The 18833-nt window shown below is 38.8% G+C and overlaps 1 protein-coding gene across 7 annotated transcripts in view; it reads right to left on the bottom strand.

Annotated features, from left to right (window-relative positions):
- The window catches only part of SIPA1L1 (signal induced proliferation associated 1 like 1), a 201860-nt gene that overhangs the window by 134923 nt on the left and 48104 nt on the right, over positions 1 to 18833 (bottom strand). For all 7 annotated transcript variants that reach the window (XM_039704988.1, XM_039704995.1, XM_039704993.1 and 4 more), the window contains one exon: positions 26 to 123. The gene's annotated coding sequence lies outside the window, so the exon portion shown is untranslated. The remainder of the gene's footprint in view (positions 1 to 25; positions 124 to 18833) is intronic.

Raw genomic sequence — 18833 nt, 5'->3', positions numbered from 1 at the left:
CAGAAAGCAGAACATGCACTCTTACCTATCTAAATTCCTGAGAAAGCAGACACGTGCAAGCTTCAGCAAAAACTCCCAGCGGACGTCACAATCTGCTTCTGATGAATCATACCACAGTGGAACCTAGAAGCAAAAAGATCATGGGCATGAACAAAATTTGAATGGGAAGCAATCAAATGAAATACTTTTCAAAAGGTAAAGGGTATTCTGAAAACTGTGCTTGTGAGAAGCCAGAAGCAACAAAGAAGACTTATAAAACTGTGAATCTATTGATTTTTTGCGCCTAACTTACACATCTGAGAAAGCCTGTATGATAATTTTCTCACTACAACAATCTCAACCCTTCTTTTATCACCCCTTCTCTGAATCGTCATTTTCTTCCAGAACACATTCTGCCAGGCATTTAGAGATTAAACACACATTTGGCAATGCCTGAAAGAAAGGGGATGTTTAGCAGTGCTGTGGCCCACTTTTTTTCCCTTCACTGCTCAACATAAAGTCTGTAACACATGCCAAAAACAAGGGAGAGCAGGAGTTTTTATCTAAGTCACCAGCTGCAGTACCCTAAAAAGTTTCCAAGTGTGAAGGAAATGTCAAGGTTTCAGAGCTGGTCCTTCCTATTTACCAGGTCCTGTATTATAATCTGTATTTTTTCAGAAATACTCTTAACATCTGACCTCTGTCTATTGCTGCAGAAGGTTTGCATCTCTAGATGATATGAGTCCTCTAAAATTAGACCGGGCAAACAGATGTAACCATGGAGATTTCTGCTGCAGTCCCAAGAACTCCGCAGAGGCACAAGCTGGAGGCAGAGCACATACTGCCAATGAATTTTTGTCTACTCTACTCCCACCAAGCTCACGTGTTAGAGAAGATGTACAGTGAATCATATCAAAGAGAGACTAAAATCCAGCTCTAAGTAAGGAGTCTAAAGAAAAAGACCTCAATTCTTCTCCAGCCTGGTTTTCCCCAATCCATTTCACTGCACAGCTACATGAGCACCTGTGCCTCATGAGCACATGAGGCAGAAAAGGTATTAGACAGGAGAAGGAGAGGAGGATGGCTCCTTTCAGCTGCAATGGCAGCACAAACTGCACATAAAACCATGGTACAAGGGCTGTGTAATAACTGTTCCTGAAATTTGATAGGTTGATAAGCAAATTTTAATCCACCCATTGCTGCTCTTGCAGAAGCATTTCTTTACAGAGTAGAATAAACTCTGAATATCTACCTGTGGCAAGAAAAGTATCATCAACAAAATTTTTTTAAGAAATGCCAAATAGTGTTATCATCAACAGAACTCAAGAAAATAATTATTGTTATCTTTTCTGAGTAATTAAAAATACAGCTAAGGGTTTTTTTATTGCAAGTTAAGTTTAGGCTTGTTTACAAAATACTGTGTGCAATTAAGACCTTGGTGAAATGAGAAGCACCAGCAAAAGAGCTGCAGTACACAAAAAATAATACAGTGCATCAAATGCAGTTTATAAACGGCAGAGAGAACGAAAATCATGTTTAAAATAAGGAAACACTCCCAGAAGAGCTGCATTTTAACTTTCATATTGTCAACAAACTGAGTTTGTCTTTTTTATTAGAATCACATTCTAATTCTAGGATAGAAAAGCTTAATTATAACTCAGTCTAACAAAGCAAGTGTAAGATTTAAAGTCTATTTGTTTATCATTTGCAACTGGCATTTTGGTAAATCATTTGGGTAGAATGTAAAACAATAATTTCCACATGTAGTGAATGGCCTTCTGGTCAATTCTGGTCAAGAGAACCATTTCCTTTTTTTTTAGGGTGAAATTCTTTACCAATTCAAGCATTACTAAGACACATCACAATTCTGACCCAGAACTCTCCATTTCCTTTGGTGCTAAATTATAGACCTGCTGTGTAAAGATGATTTTTTCTTTTTTTTTTTGGTAAAAGATTGCCTGTGAAGCCCAATTGTGATTGGGAAGGCCGCCTACACAGCAGAGAGAGTGAGAAAACACACACTTGTAGAGCTGAAAAAACATCACTGTAGGCGTATGTAAGGAGGGAGGGAAGAAAGAACTTGATTCTACTGAAAAAGGCTATTTTCTGACATCACCCCTGAACGAACCAAAACGTGTTAATTGACAATTGTTGTTTGCTACATTCCAGCTATCAATATGCAGTACTACAAGCAAGAGAAGGAATCCTTGCAGATTCACCTCTCTGATCTCAGCATCTGCCACCTACCCATGGAATGCTTCACTTCCCCCATTTCTCTGCCACAGCCTGCAAAAGCTGTTCTCATAAAACAGCAAGTCACCTGCAGAACAGCAGTACAAAGCTTTAAAAGTCTTATATAATTAATAACATTAGAAGTATTGAAACTGTAGGCAAAGCTTGTTCAAAAACATAAGGAGAGAGAATGCTGTCTGAAAACACTAAAAGTAACTAGCATTTAATCTCAGCAGAATCTAACAGTATTTGAAACTGCTGAAAAAATAACCACAAGAAGTTCAGATATCTTTCTCATAGAGACTTATTAGAAAATATTTTCCTCCCTACCCTACACAGCCTTCAGTCCCTTCATCTCCTAAGAGAAGTAAGCAGGCCTTTCAGGATGTCCTATTAATGAACTCAGATTTTCAAAAGAAACAAGGAACAAGCAACAGTGGAAAATATCCTTCTCAGTTTACCTCTGGAAGGCATCTCCTATGAGCATTATAATTCCTAAATAAAGAAGCCTCTATGAAGTGTTCTCATGCCATCATAAACATATGAAAATATTTTTATTAGCTCTGTCTTTCTCTTCAGAATAAAAACAAAGGGCTTTTGACATATGTGCTTTGGCTGATTATTACCACAATTATTACCAGGGGAATGAAGACAGCCAGGACAAGTTTCACCAGTGAACTTCAATAAACATGAGATGATTCATTGCAGGGAAAAGATGCTGCTTCTCCCATGGCATTGGATATCAGCCTACAACCTATTTTGCAACCAGTCACAAGGAGACAGGACTTCAGCACCTAATTCCCCTGAGTGTTTGGGCTGGTGACTTCAAAGCCCAGTGCCTAGCAGAGGACTGAATTCCTGCACCCACAGAACACTGCCACAGTAGAGAACAGCCCACAGAGCTCCTGAGAAGCCATCTGCATCTAAAGCTTTCACAGGGTCCTAAGTTTCATCTCCAACCAAACATGCTGTCACTAAAGATGCTGAATGACAAACTGATTAGTAATATTACTACAATGTAAACTCAACTCTTCTACAACTTTTCAACTACATGATTGTTAAGACTAATGCCCATTACACATACACATCAGAAACACGGGCAGGACAGGATTTTGAAAAGCACCAAGCCTGACCTGCCCTAAACAATATGGCAAGCCAAAGCAGCACACTCAAGAGTCAAAACTAAGTTCTTAAAATTACTTATAAAATCCTCCTGAGGCTCATTGAAGCACAAATTCTTTTGGGTCAGAAAGACAGATAGAGATGAAGTATCAATGGGAGCTATAAAACTCACCAGCAGGAGAACCTCCTGACAAAGGAGAATTTGAACCAATGAATATGAAATGGCAAAAAAACAGAAACAAGAAAAAAAAGAGGGTGATGTAGAATCAATTACAAAAAATAATGGTCTATGAGAAGTTTTAAGAATTGAGATCCCTTATTCTAGAAAAGGTGATGTTGTTTATAAAATAAGGTGTATAGATTACTATTAACCTCTGAAATCATAGCCATCTTGACTTTCACCTTGGTGAACAGTGAAGTACTATTTCTGACATTAGTAAAACCTCTCTCAACACTAATCAACATGTACTTCCAATAAATCAAAAGCATTAAAATATTACACAACAAATGAATCACACATAGAATTTAAGAAACTGTATCCCTTCATGCTTGGCTTGTCAAGTTAAAAAACACTTGCTTCAAGAGTCACGGCCAGAACAACTGGATCTCTTGTATTCTCCATAAATTTCATTTTAGGTAAAAAATGATGTTTTATTTCTCCCTAGTGAGAACAAAGCAGCTCAGTGTAGTTTGGAAGGCTGTCTTTTACCTTCAGGCTTTAAGACCTCCAGTCAGACTATAGCTATTAGGAAAGAAAAAAGCTAGAAGACCACAGAAGGCTGTCAGAGGATACTCTGCTGCTGCTGACATCAAAATTCAGAGAGAACATTTACTTTTTGCTTTTCAGACACTAAGACATTCAGGAGTTGCTCAGATATATGCTATTAACATGGAAGTAGGCTGAACTAGTGAAACCTTTTAACTTTCTCATACTCTTTCGTAAAATGGCTCAGGTTGGGGGAGTGTCTAGGTTTTCCCACTTTATGTATTTTTTCTCTCAAGGGTAGACTAGAAGTCTGATGCAGATTTACAGCCTGATAAAAAGTTAAATACCTTTGACACCATAATTATACAGTATCAATCAAAATTAGTACCATTGCATTTAATTCATTAACTACTCTGCTGCCATGTCAACAGGAGTCAATTACTGGAATTTTTAACAGAATTTTCTTCTCAAAAGCAGAAGTGAAAATTTCATTGAAATTAATTTAACAGGAAAAGGCTTCTTCTTATGTTCACAACATCGTTCTCCCGAATTAAGTCATAACTTTTCCTGATTATTCACAACCACCATGGCTTAGCGACTTCCGTGCTGAGGGCAGTTCTTCTAGCCTCTAGTTTTTCTACAGTGTGACTGTAATAGCATACAAATGGCTTAATGTTTACCTTCACTAATATTCTACAAGTAAAACACTGACACAAAGAGGATGCTGCCAAATTGAAAGAGCTCCTTGTCTATGAACTAATGCTTTTGTCCAGACTTTGACTAACTGAAGGAAAACAAGTTTACAGAGCACAACCATGAAAATGTGAACTTTGGAGTTATTCCTGATAAGGAAGCATTTTAATGCAAGGAATGCAAATACAACAGTTCATAACTAAGAAAACCATCAACAAATAGAGTTCACTTTCCCCTCCTTACGCTACCTAATGACCCATCCTGAATGGTTAACTTTAAAAAACCCTAACTTTAAAAGTTAGGTTTGCTCTTCATAGAAGTAATTCTTTTACTTTTCAGTCTCGCTGTCACAGCTAAGCTACAAAAGAAGGACAGGATTTTAAAAGTGTAGAATGAGTTACTGCTGCCAAAGACAGAACTAATAATCTGTCTACAGCAGAAAACATTTAGAAAGAGCAAATTTAGCACAGAAATTGCACATCCACAGTTTGAAAACTCCCTGCTTTTCCATTCTGGTTTCCCATCCCTTCCCCCAGGTAATTTTAATCCATCTGTCTGCTGTTAAAAGAAAGACTGACTTTGAAATTTTAAAGCTGTTTGTCAACAGAAACAGAGGAAACAGAGGAATCAACAGAGAATATGCTCCTGTTAGGATGCTTTCACAGGCTGATAAGCATTCAAAGTGGCTAGCAGATAAGGTACATATCATTAAATAAACCGTAAAGAAGGGGAAATCAAGGCAAGAGAAGGACAATGAGTTGCCAGGGTCATCCAGCAGCCAAGTGTTCAACAATATTGGTCTTCCAACTTCTATCACCCATGGCAAAGGTGAATGACTTCTCTTTATATGAAGGCTTCTTAGCAACACTTTGATAAACTGGTAATATACAAAATTTAAGCAAAAACATTAGCTATACAAATTACGTGTCCAAAACAAGAAGGCAAAGAGCTACCTAACAGTGAGCAGAGTAAAAGCCACAAAGTGCCATCACTGAACATGTGTCACCAAACAACACATGAAATCACATTTGTCCCATCTTTCACAACATACTCGAATATTGCAGAAGCTCCATTACTTGACCCTGTACCACCAAAAAGGTGTTTAAGCCAGGAGGACGCAAATGTAGATTCTAGTTAGACAAGTGATGCTTATAGCACAAGTGCACCTAAGTCTCCAGCCCCCTTCACAGCACACCAGCAACATCCAGCTGATACAGAAGGAAGCTTCCCAGTAAAAAGTTGTATAGATGCTTACTGCCTGTAAAATTCACTACAAGAGGTATTAACTATATACTATAGTTTCAAAATATCCAAAATAATATGGAAAATTACACTGTTAAGGAGAATATATTGTCTTCAAAAGCTGTGAAACTGTGCCAAACTGAAAATCCTAGTAATCTCTACGTTTCACACTCCATAAATCATATCTCCTATCCCTAACCGAAAATTCAGCTATAATAACAAGACACAAAGCTTTTTGCATATGTAACCAAACTTCTGCTCTGCTATGTTACAAGCCTCCATTCAAAGGGGAAAAAATTTCATCTACAGGGTCTTTGAGATAAACCAGAACTCATTATTTCCATCCTACAGAAAGTCAAAAGTAAGATATTCCAGATAGTCTCTCCTGCACATCACAGAAACTGATCATCTGTTATTTTATAAGACACAAGCACCTTACATCTCCATTCCCATTTGATTCACTTGGCAGACTTGGTCATTTCCATTAGAGTTGACATTTCTTTGCCCATTCAAGGGCCTTCATGCTTTTTGCCAGACTAAGATAACATTTAAAAGGATTCTTTGTTTCTCCAGCAAACTTGCCAACTGTTTTGTACTCTTCTCAGTAGACAGCTCATTTATCCACTTTTCAAGATATAAAATATTGCATAGTTGTCCTCTTGGTCACACAATGCTTCAGGAAACAAGAATAAGTATTCTTCTGTCTGCTTAGACAGTATCAATATTATTACAGCTTGTATTTAAAAAGTTTTGTAAAGAATTTATTGAAAACAAGCAGTCTAGCAATTTGACCACATGTCTAGAGCTCTGCATAATTCAAGCAAGCAATTTTACTTGTCTGCTTTGCAATTTTCCTATTAATGAAAATAATATTTACCTCACAGGGGGTCAGAACGATTAATTTCCATGAAGAGCTTGAATCTAAAGCAGAGGATAATTTGATAGATCTCCAAGGAGAAAGGGTAAAGGAAAAACAAATTAGATTTTATACTCAGTTTCAAATGAGAAAATATTTGAATTGCAGCAGAACCAGCTACAGAATATTAGTAAAATTGCACATGAAAAAAAGAAAACTCAGTGCTAATATAATTTTTCTCGAACTACATGCCCAGCCATGAACAACAGCAGCCTCTTCAATGCCAGATTTTTATCTGAGCAGAAAAAAGTTCTGGAATCTGCCTTGATTCTTGTCCATTTTCAAGTTGCTGCCATTTCATTAATAAAAGGTGATGTTACATTCTGAGAACTTGGTGCTCATTTATCCGTGGGAAGAAAGAATTGAAGAACACTCTGAACGTAATACTTTTAATAAACCCAAATCAAAAGTGAAATACAAAAAATACCTTGTGAATCTAGAGACTATTATTACAGCTAACTATGATGGATCCATGAAAGCTCATTCCCAACTTCAAATGCTCAACTCAAGGCCAGAAAAGTTAACCAGCTGTGGTCAGTGGACTACATTGACCTCAACACTAGATCCACAACCTTGAAAAGTACCATGGTCTGAAACCAAATGAATAATGACAAGACACAACACTGAACTCAAGTTAGGAGATGGAGATGTAAGGAAGACAGGGGTCTTCTGCTGTATTTTTGGACTGGAAGGGGAGTAAAACAGCACATTGGTTTATCTAAAATGCTCCAGTCTAACACTTTGTAACTAAAACCGTTGGAGAGAAACATACACTGCTGAACAATTCAGGATTTTATCATAAGAGGAATACTCGACACCCTTGTTTCTAATGAAACTGCAATTCTAGGAAACAAACTAAGAAAATTATTCATGTGAGAAATTGGATTATGAAGAAACAACACGAAGTCTATACATTCTTAATGAAGTACATTAAACACTTCTACATGACAACAACCTGAGATTCTACACTTATTGCTCATTCATGCTGGGGAAAAACATGACCTAGAAGTACAAGGGCAGAAGAGTGACTTAATATAATGACAGCGCAGGTTTGACTTAATAAAATGACAAAGTAAGGGTATTTTTATTTAGATATAGAAAACAGAGTTTATTTTTACTTTACAAAAAGATACACTTTAAGTCTTCAGTGTTATAAACTGCAGCCCTCCAGCACCAGGCCAGTGTAATTACAGAAGTTGCAGAAGCTACTGTTAGATGTTAACCTAAAACTAAAAAGGGTGTGTGGAGAACACAACACTGGCAATAAGGGAGTCTGTGTTTTTTTTCCAAGCCGCAGAACCACGGAGGAGGAGGTGCAAACACCTCCACCAGCAGCTGCACTCCTCCAGAAGACAGTCATGTTGTTTTCAGCAGCTCAGCCAAAGAACCCAACTCACTCAGCCAGAAGCACCCACTATCTACATCCAGTTCTTTATCCAATACACTGTGTCAGAGATTCCCATTAAAGAGAAAACTCTAATCTTACACCAAGCTAGAAATTTCAAATGTAAAAGAAGTGTAAGAGTAAAACACATATACACTGCAAATGAACATTTCTTCTTCAGTAATTTCACAATCCAAATAGCATATTCTGCTTTAGTCCATTTGAGTCATAATCCACCAGAGTCAAGAATCCACAGGAACATAGCAATTCTTCATCTGCTCCCCTATATCTTTTGTGCAGAATATAAACACCCTTCTAAACAAAGGCTTTGAGAATGCTGTCTGAATGGTTCATCCAAACAAGCAAACCAGCAAAGGTTTATATTCTACCAGCTGAATGTGAAAATAAATAGTGGCTATAAATCTTCAGGGAAAATATTAACACATTTCCCCTTAGTTTTTCATAGATTTATTTGTCCATTCACATCCAACAAATGAAAAGTTGCACAACTCAGTGAGCTACAGTAAGAGCAGAGTTAGATATCAATATTATTAGGTAGAAGTTATGGACTCCACATGACATTCCTCCAAATATGTAGATACAGGAATGTCTCCAGCAAAAAATGTTATTCTCTTACAGTAAATAATAAGAAATCTGAAGTCAAGTAATCATTCTGAAATCCTGTCCACATCGTTCTTATCTCAAAAAAGCTTCCCTATATGCCTGAAGTAAAATCCAACAATCTTTATTTAATGTTTTTCCAGGGCAAGAGAACACACAAGCAAAGCTTCAAACTGTTTTACAAATAGGAGAATGTGGAAAAGACCATCTCAGATACACTGTGGCCATTTAAATTACCTAACAGCATTTTGTTTTCCCTACACATTTGGAGGCCCACTATGAAAATCCATAGCGTTATATGATGGCATTGACAGTGTCTACAAGGAGCTCATGCCAGGTCTTAAATTATTTTTATCCAGTCTTAACAATATGACAGCATCATTACTACAAATACACAATGACTGGCTTCTGGTGGGCTTAAGAAAAGCATGGGAAAGAAAACATTAGTCATGCATTACACAGAATTGAAATAATTTAGAGCAAGAACTTAGGGCACAAGCACAGTTTTAACAAATCCTACTTATAAAAAAAACCCAGACATACCATAAGTGCCAGCCAATTTCAGAAACATCCTACTAAGGCCATACAGGGCCAGTGAAACACATTATAAAGCAAGTACTTGCTGCTGACTGGGGAGGGGCAGAGCTCTCTTGCCCTGTCTCTGGGAGTGATGGCTTTCAGCAGGATTGATCCCTTAATTCAGCCCACCCTACAGCCGCACACATCTGTAATCACAGAAAGTAGGAAGAAACAGCCAGGCTGCAGGAGGACAAAAGCATCACATGCCCTTCCAGGGGCTACCTGAGTTTGTGCCATGCTGGTGTAGCTGCCCCTGACACCCAGAACTTCCCAAGTAAGAAGTTGTTTTGCTAGGAAAATCCAGATCTCATCCCATACTGCTAAAACAGTAATTGCCAAGAGAGGGCTGAGCTCCAAGACAAACTAATGAAAAATCCCATCCTATTGGCTTTACTAGTTACCTCAGACTACTGTTCATCGCTTTGAGGAAAAAAACACCTGAACTTCACCTCAAATACCAATTTGATCACATACAAGCATAATTAAAATCTTTTCATACACTCCAATATTAGGCTTTGATGCACTTTTGACTCTCATTCCAAGAGATTCAGCACAAACATTTGAAAAAAGTACAGCAGGTGACTGATGTAAAGGGAAAGATGCACTTCTGCAGCCCTAATGAGCCATAGATTGGACACAAATCAAGCCCAGACTGGAGCACTCTGTTAATGGACCTTTTTCCATTCATATGTATTACAGATCCATACAGTATCCTGAGCTGGAAGGGACATACAAGGATTGCTGGCCCTGCACAGGACACGCCAAGAGCCACACCATGCGCCCACAAGCATTGATCAAATGCTTCTTAAACTCTGTCACAATGAGGCTTTGACCACTTCCCTATTCCAGTTGAGCCTGTTCCAGTGCTCAGCCACCCTCTGGGTGAAGAACCTTTTCCTAATATTCATCTTAAATCTCTCCTAACATAGCTTCATGCCATTCCCTTGGATCCTGCTACTGGGCATCAGAGAGAAGAGCTCAGCACCTCTCCTGAGAAGTCACAGACTGCAATGAGCTCTCCCCTCAGTCTTCTCCAGGCCTAACAAGCCCACTGACTCCAGCTGGTACCTACGTGGCTTTCCTTCTAGACCCTTCATTTTGTACCCCTCCACTCCCTTATAGCTTTGTATCTTTTTTATATTGTGGTGCCCAAAACAGCACACAGCACTGGGAGTGAGGCCACCCCAGGACAGTGGGATAATCCCCTCCCTTGCCTGGCTCCCTCAGTCTTCTCCAGGCCTAACAAGCCCACTGACTCCAGCTGGTACCTACGTGGCTTTCCTTCTAGACCCTTCATTTTGTACCCCTCCACTCCCTTATAGCTTTGTATCTTTTTTATATTGTGGTGCCCAAAACAGCACACAGCACGGGAAGTGAGGCCACCCCAGGACAGTGGGACAATCCCCTCCCTTGCCTGATTACCCCAGGACACAGGTGGCCCTCCTGGCTGTCAGGGCACTGCATATCCAAACATATCCAAGCTTGCCAACCACCAGGACCCCCAGGTCCCTTTCCACAATGCTGCTCCCCAGTCTCTCATTACACCCAGTCTGTCTGTACATCCAAGGTTGCCCCATCCTAGATGCAGAATCCAGCACATGTCTTTGCTAAAATTTCATCCAATTGGTGATTGCACAGTCCTGTGATTTGTCCTGGTCTCTCTGCAGGACATCTCTGTCTTAAGGAATCTACAGCATCTTCAGCCAGCTTACTTAGTATGCCTTTGAGTCCCATATCCAAGTCATTTAAGTTGTTGAAGAGAACTAGGCTTAAAATGGAGCCCTGCAGAACCCCACTAGTGACCAGTCACCAATTTGATGTAACCCTGTTTTCTATAACCCTTCTATTTTTATATACACCCACCAACTTGCCCAGCTTCAACTCCAGTTGAGCTTTGGCCACATGAATTTTCTGCCCACAGTGGCAAGCAGCCCCTCTAGATTCCTCCCGTAACAGCAGACTCTGCTTCCACTGGACATACACTTGGGGTTTTTTTTGCCTGAGCTCTAATAGAAGATCCCCACTCAACCAAGCCAGCCTTCATTGTCTGCTTGATTTCCAACATTTTTAACATTTTCTGATTTTTAAGAAAGATCTGAATTTGTAATCTAGCAATTACTTAGAAGAACAATTTCCAGCTCGGTTTCAAATACTTGGAGAACACAGCATTACTGACATGTTAAGCCAAAAGATGTTTGGGCTCCAGAATAAAGAGATTCACCATCCCAAATCTCACTTCAGTGTCTGGGTACAGAATAATTAGCAGTTCCACTTTGGACTCAGCAAACAAAAATGTTGTACTTGAGAAGGAAATGTTTGCAAAATGGAAGATGTGTATTTTTATGCTGTTTCAGAGAGCACTACATACTTGGTTAAGATGATGGCCTTAAAGGACTTGACTATCACCCGGGTCTCAGGCACCACAGCAACACCAAGCCAAGGTGTTAAGGAAACACAACTCCACTGCACAGGGGGGACAACACACAGTAAACCCATATGCAGCACAGGATTACAAGATGCACACATTTTTAACACATTTTTAAGAATTTTACAAATATTCTCTGCAGACAGATTGGTTGCACACTGAACACCCAAAATAGCTGGTAAGACACCCAAGAACAGCTGTCAATAATAACACAAAGCTTACTCTAGAGGAGAAGAGACTTCTGTCATGCTGCTCACTCACTTCTTTCCTTACAGTGCAAGAGAGTCTCAATTTACGGTCTTAGGTTGCTTTCAACACCAACAGACCTTGATCATAAGTATTCCTCACTTCTCTGGCTTTTTGAAATATTTGGGTTTTAACAAAGCCCAAGAAAGGGCCTTTCCTCATATCTAGACTCTATCACCAACCTCAAATCAAAACCCACCTGTTACCTGAGGGCACTTCTCCAGATAGGAATGTTTGTTTTAGCCAAAAGAATGCTCCTTGTAATCCCTGCACCAGGCAGCAGACTGCACAGCTTGGCAGAGGAGGAGACAGGAATATCAACACTGTACAAGTCTCCAAAGGAAAACTACCGTCAGCAAAGCGTGCCACCAGCATAGCTAATGCTCACAGACTCACTCTTCTCACTCAAGCAACATCACACTTGGCATTAAACAAGTTACAAAAATAAATCCCAATATGTTGCAAATCAAATCTTAAGTCACTGTGCATTGAAAGTGGAAAACTATTAGAGCGCATACAAAAGGATCATTTCAGGGAAAAAAGCTGTAATCTGTGAACATCAGATGTAAATAATGTCCATGTGACCAAAAGAAAATATTCCCTGAACATAAAGGTAGCCTACAACAACAAAAAACCCCTTCAGATTCATTATTTCACCATTAAAGATAAGTCCAGAAACCCTTCTTCCGTGTAGTAGGCAAGGAGAAGAAACCCCAGCGACAACTGTGAGGGCCTTGGGAGGACCCTACCCCTAAGCAAAACCAAGGCAAACTATTCCAAGTCAGTTCACACTAAGAAAAATCACACAGTGTAATGCAAGACTAATTTGGCTGTATGGTAATTAACACAACTCTGGCTATTGAGAAAATATTATAGAAACTCTCCTCCTACAAATTGTCCAGCAGCATGTGTGTGCCCTGTGTTTACATTCAATTTTCCATCAAGCCAAATTCTGGTTCACATTCACTAATTTGCCAAAAATTGTGCATAGATCTGGAAGGAAAGGGAGAAAAATTAGAGAACAGCATGATGCCAGACCCATTACTTAATGAAATTACTGGCTAAAGCCTACTCACTTTTTACAGATTTTTTGTGGACTTCAAGAACTTTATAAATACATCCCTCTAGCTGAAAAGTACAGGCTAAGGATTTCCAACAACTTACCTTTAACTACAGTTGTTAGTATTTTTTAAAGCATACTTATACTGAAAGCACAAATACCACAATGAAAGACTCAGAAAGGATTTTTTTTTTGCAGCTGTATTTTTGTTAGGCTTATTTCACAAACCATTTGTTTCTCAGTAAAATGCATACATAATGGGATATGTGCCCTTAAACAAGCTCAAGTAAAAGGTTCTACCTTCCTCTCCTTTCCTTTCAGGCCTTAATTGGCAGATGGTCAAGAGGATGTTTATAGTAATAGAGGATGTTTATTAACCAACTTTCATAGGTTAGAGAAGCTGGTGCCTTAAAAACATTATCTGACAATGCCTTTTAGCAACCAAAGTACTCAGAATGAAATGCATTCAAATAATTCTATTTTAAAAATACTTCGGAAACAATGATCCTGAACTCACATGTGCAAAGCTTCTTTCTTATACTATACCTCTGTGGGTCTAAATCCCCAAAATACAACCTTCTTTCAATCGCTGTCGTATTTAGACATTCCTTTAATTCACAGCAAGTTCCAACAACTCTTATGGAGTAAAGTTTCCAGCAACTCACAGGTTTGAGAATAATACACTTAATTCCTGGTTGTCCTCAGACTACAATTTTGATTCAACATCCTCTTCTTTTAACCAAACTTTCACTATGTCTTTCATTAGGTCTTTCACTTACTAACCAGGTCACAAGTTAGATTTGCACAAAATTTACCCACCTAACCACAGAAACACAAAAGCTATGTTAGCATACTGGATCTGCATGGATTACAGAAGACATTGTTCAACCTTACAAGCCAGGACTAATCCATACTCAGTGTGCAACTTCCTTACTGAAATCTTCAAACATTTCTCCTTATTACCCTTTTGTGAAACAAAAATGTCACCACTTCAGAGATATAAATGAGGTGGGCAAACTGAAGGTCAGAGCACTCATGGGGCATCTGTGGTGCCCTCAGGGCCTGCCCAAGGCAGCCAACCCACAGCAAAGTGTCAAATTCCTCCCAGAACAAGCAGGAGCTGCAGAGGGCAGGAGTCTTGGCTTTTTCCACTCTCTCAGCTCCTTCATGTTCTGCCACCAATGGCAGCTGATGACCTGGTGAACCAGATCAGGAGAGCCAGCTCAAGTGGAACCACACACATCTTCTCTGGCAGGTTAGCTCTGACACAAAAAGCAATTCCCACTCAAATCTGCAGAATGCCTCTCAGAATTCCCAGACTAACTTGGGAAACTGCAGAGGACTACAAGACCTCAGTTTTCTGAGTAAATTCAGACTCAATTAAAATCAGCTAGGGAGCTACAATATTAAATATCTACATTTCTGTATGTCTTTTTCCAAAGCTTCTCCTCCTCTTGAGCATCTTTACTGTCTTATGCCCAGTGTCACCTAAACCACCAAAGTGAATCTGGTTTTCAAACAAACCATCACCCAGGGCCTAAGTGAGCACATCCAACCATTAAATCAGAGCCGAATAAAAAATGCATCTCACACAGAACAAGAGGACTGTGAGCCACATCACTCAGTAAATACTGAGTGATGATGCAAATTCTGAATGCTAATTCAGAATTCAGGAAGGGGGTGGTAGTACTGGTTATAAAGGCTAAATAAACATTTCTCAGATTTGAGACACTGTCATTGATTCTCTCCACCCCCCCATACCTTTTCTTTTAATCAGCAGATCCAGGAACTGCAATACATGAACTAAGACAGTATGCACAAACCTGACCATTCACAAAATGACTCACAAAACTGTCTACGGAAGACTCTTGCCTTTAAAATACATTAAATTGCATTAAATTTTAGCTCCTAAACTACCCGAATACTAATAAAACATTTTTGTACATTTTTGTAATAATTATATTAATATATATTTAAAAGGAAACTTCTAAATAACTTCTAAACTTAGTATTACTTCTAAAATAAAAATAACATCTATAGAAAGCTACCAAGAAATGATACAGGTGACATGTTTAACAACTTTCCAATTGGACTACAAGTACCATTGTCACACATATATACCACACTAATTGCAACTACCAAATACATTTTGCTCTAGGGAACAAATTCATGTTTTTTAAAACATGGGAAATCAAAAGCTTATTAAGGCTTTTTAATTGTCTGTGACCTAGACAAGATAACTGGTATACTGCTCGCTGGGTATCATTCTTACTGATTGAAATACCAGTAATTTCCCTGAAGACCAAAGCAGATCTTATCAAATGACTGCTATGCCCTGAAGAGGTCATAAATTAGTAATAGTGTGCAGTGACTTGATACTGTATAGGGGGAGAAAGAAGGTGGAAGAAGAATACACATGATATCAATGAATTGCAACTCACTCCTGAACAGTAGGCTGTCACCAGTTTCACCACCTGGTGAAAGGACAGGTGAAACAGGCAAACAACTTGCAGGAAGACACACAGCCCTACAAAGAAAGTTTCCATGCAAGTCACATCATGGCAGCCCTCTAGGACATAGAAGACATGGTTAGTTCTGAAGCTGTGACAGCAAGTCACAGCTTTTAAAAATTCACTTGGTTTTACAAAGGAAACCAAACATCTGTACATTTTAAGCCTTGGAAAATAAAGAATTGAGAGCACAGCTACAACAGCAATACAGATACAGCAGGCACCTTGGCAGGAGAGGTACTATATCAGAGAGACAGAAATCTGAAATACATTCCATGGATCAAAATACATACCCCTGCATTATGTTAGCCCAATGTTAGGTGTTCACAGCATCTTATTCCAGCACAACTGGCCAAGAGAGAGGACTGGATTCCAGGAAACAGGCAGGGACTGTACATGATTCAGATAGAAGGGACACTTTGGGGCACACTAACACAAGAACTACTTTTAAAAAGAGAACTACTTTAAGTCATCTAAGAAACAGGGCATTAAAAGATGTAAAGAACATCACCACTGGATAGAAGTAATAAATCCAGAGTAATCAAGAAAAACAAACAGGTTACTTTTAGCACGTACAAAATAAACAGATCCCCAAATTTTTGCATTTTTCATATTTCATTTTTTTGTTTCTAACCTTTTCCAAAATGTTTCATATTTCTGAGCTGTTGTCTCAGTTCTTGCTGGAGGTGAAACACTCAGCACAACTTCCAGGAAGAGTATTAACTAACTTCACTGCTCTGGACCAGTGATGTTTCATTCAGATACCTTTTGTTTACATTTGTAAACCCACATATAAAAATATTTATACACAAGACGCTGACAAGTCAGTCCAGAAACAGTGGATTATTTCCAGTTCAGATTCTGTAGACATTTCACTCACAGCTCTGATTTGTGCCCGTGGCTATTGCTGCACAAATCCATTTACACCAACCAAACTACACGCTGGTCCCACTACCAGCTCACGACTGAAAAAGCCAGGTTTCTTCCTATATTACTTTATTTCTGAGATGCAAAGAAATTATTTACAAATAAAAGGGCTTTTCTCCAATCCTCCTCCCCCCTCTGCTTTTTTCATACAACCAAGTTTTCATCACATTGATTTAAATCCATGCTCATATCTAGTTTTATCAGATTTCCTCAAACGTAAATAAAACACACAATGTATCTTCCTTTTTACCTACCAAATAAAATAGAAACATTCAGAAAGCAACTCTGAAAGGCATTGTAGGACACTGCTGCAGCTCATTTACAGTTTCCTTTTGGGAAGGTGAAAGAAGCAAAATAATCATCTGAATTCTCATGCAATCCAATCAGTTTGATTCACATATGTGCATTAATAAAGGCATTATTGTCAAAGTAGGGAGAAATACTTTTTGCTGATATTTAGCCTATCACAAAATTATTTTGTTAGCAGGGTGATTGTGTCATTTTCATATTTAATCAGATACCAGATTAATTCAAAATACATCCTTCTGCCATGCAGATAAAACCAATAATATTGCTAATCCCAAACTCCAAACAAAAAGGCTTTAGAGGAGCTGGCAATTTTGGTCTTTCCTCCAAAGCAGAAGCTAAGCAGAAAAATCCTAAAACTACAACAAAATGTTAAATCATAACAGTAAATGCTGGATTTAGTGGACTTTGCAAGCAACCATAGCTTGATGTCAGATGTCAAGAGCCTACAGGAAATGAACATAAAACCTACTAACAGATTAATGTCCACATGAGTTGAGTAAAGAAAGAAACAATATTCTTTCTAATAATTAAGCAGAGATAATTGGGGACTCTGGTAAACAGCAGTAGTTAAGAAGTAAATTTACATCCAACTTAACAGGGAATTCTACTTATGTTAACTAATTAAAGTAAACTAGGCACATCACCCTCCCTGGTTTTAGACATCTGTAGGAAGGCAAGGTGTGCATTTACCAAAATTACTTCTAGTTGTATAAGACTCATATCCACCCCCTGGAGCTTTCCACCTACCATGCTGATCTTCTACTACCCACCAAGCCACTGAAGTGAATACTGAATGTAAGCTAAGCAGGAGTATCTTAAACATGACATAAGAAAGAGACAAGAAAGGCAAAGAAACAATTCTGCAAACCATGCTCAATGAAGAAAATCTTATCTGGTCTCAAGGGGACTGCTGGAGTTTGAAGATCAAATATTTTGGTACACTGGAATGTTTCCATAAACACTTGTTTTCTTTGAAACAAGTGTTTGACCTTTCTTTGCCTCCAACTCATAACCTGCTACATGCTGTCACCTTAAGAGGTACTCTGAGCTCAGAGAAAAGAGAACAAGACTGGAAAAAGCAGGTTCAGCTGGAGCAAGCTGAGAAACAGAACACAGAGACAGCTACTTGCTATGTAATGCTAAAGACAACAAAATCACAGGTAAGTTCTCCTGCTTATAAGAAAGTGCTCACAAAGTGTATACCACAAGAAACAGTAACTACTTTATAAACAAGACCTTTCTGAATGGTAATGTTTCCACGTCTTGTGAGAAAAGGATTTGAAAAGCTATGTACACTGTACTATGAAAAGCTTTGTACACTGAACCTCTGATAGAGGCAAAACAACAAGAGTTGCACAGCATTCACATCTGAACATAAATTAAAGGTTCTTGTAGGGTTTTGGCTTTTGTGGCTGGAAGAACTGGTCACTCAGCTTATGCAAGTTTAAAATGAAATAAGAGCCTCAGGTACAGATAACCTCATACCCTCCCTGCTTTGCAACAAGGGAAGCCAGTGCCACAAGAGGCTTGCCATTGTTCTTCACAGTCTCAATAATGTCTCAAAACCTGAACAGAACAAGCTGCTAACAGTTCTCAAGCTGGCTTCCTGGAACAGAACATATTCAGGTAATCTTTTACGGCTGAAACTTGAGGTAACAATGCTACTACTACTTTGAAACACAATACAATGAAAATTCTAAAAAAGAGCAGCCCCTTCCCAAATGCTTGAGTAATTTTACTTACAGGAATGCTCTTGCTGAAGTTAACTGGACTCCTCACAGATTAAGTGCCCTCATGATGCTACAACTGGGAACTAACTCTATCCTCACAGCAGGTAACTCTTAGGGGAAAAAAGTACTTTCAGTAATTTCATAATCTAAAA

Source organism: Passer montanus, unplaced genomic scaffold, assembly GCF_014805655.1.
Source record: "Passer montanus isolate IOZ18808 unplaced genomic scaffold, ASM1480565v1 scaffold18, whole genome shotgun sequence".
NCBI lineage: Eukaryota > Metazoa > Chordata > Aves > Passeriformes > Passeridae > Passer > Passer montanus.
Note: the sequence above shows the minus strand (reverse complement) of the source record. Positions and strands in the feature narration are given on the sequence as shown.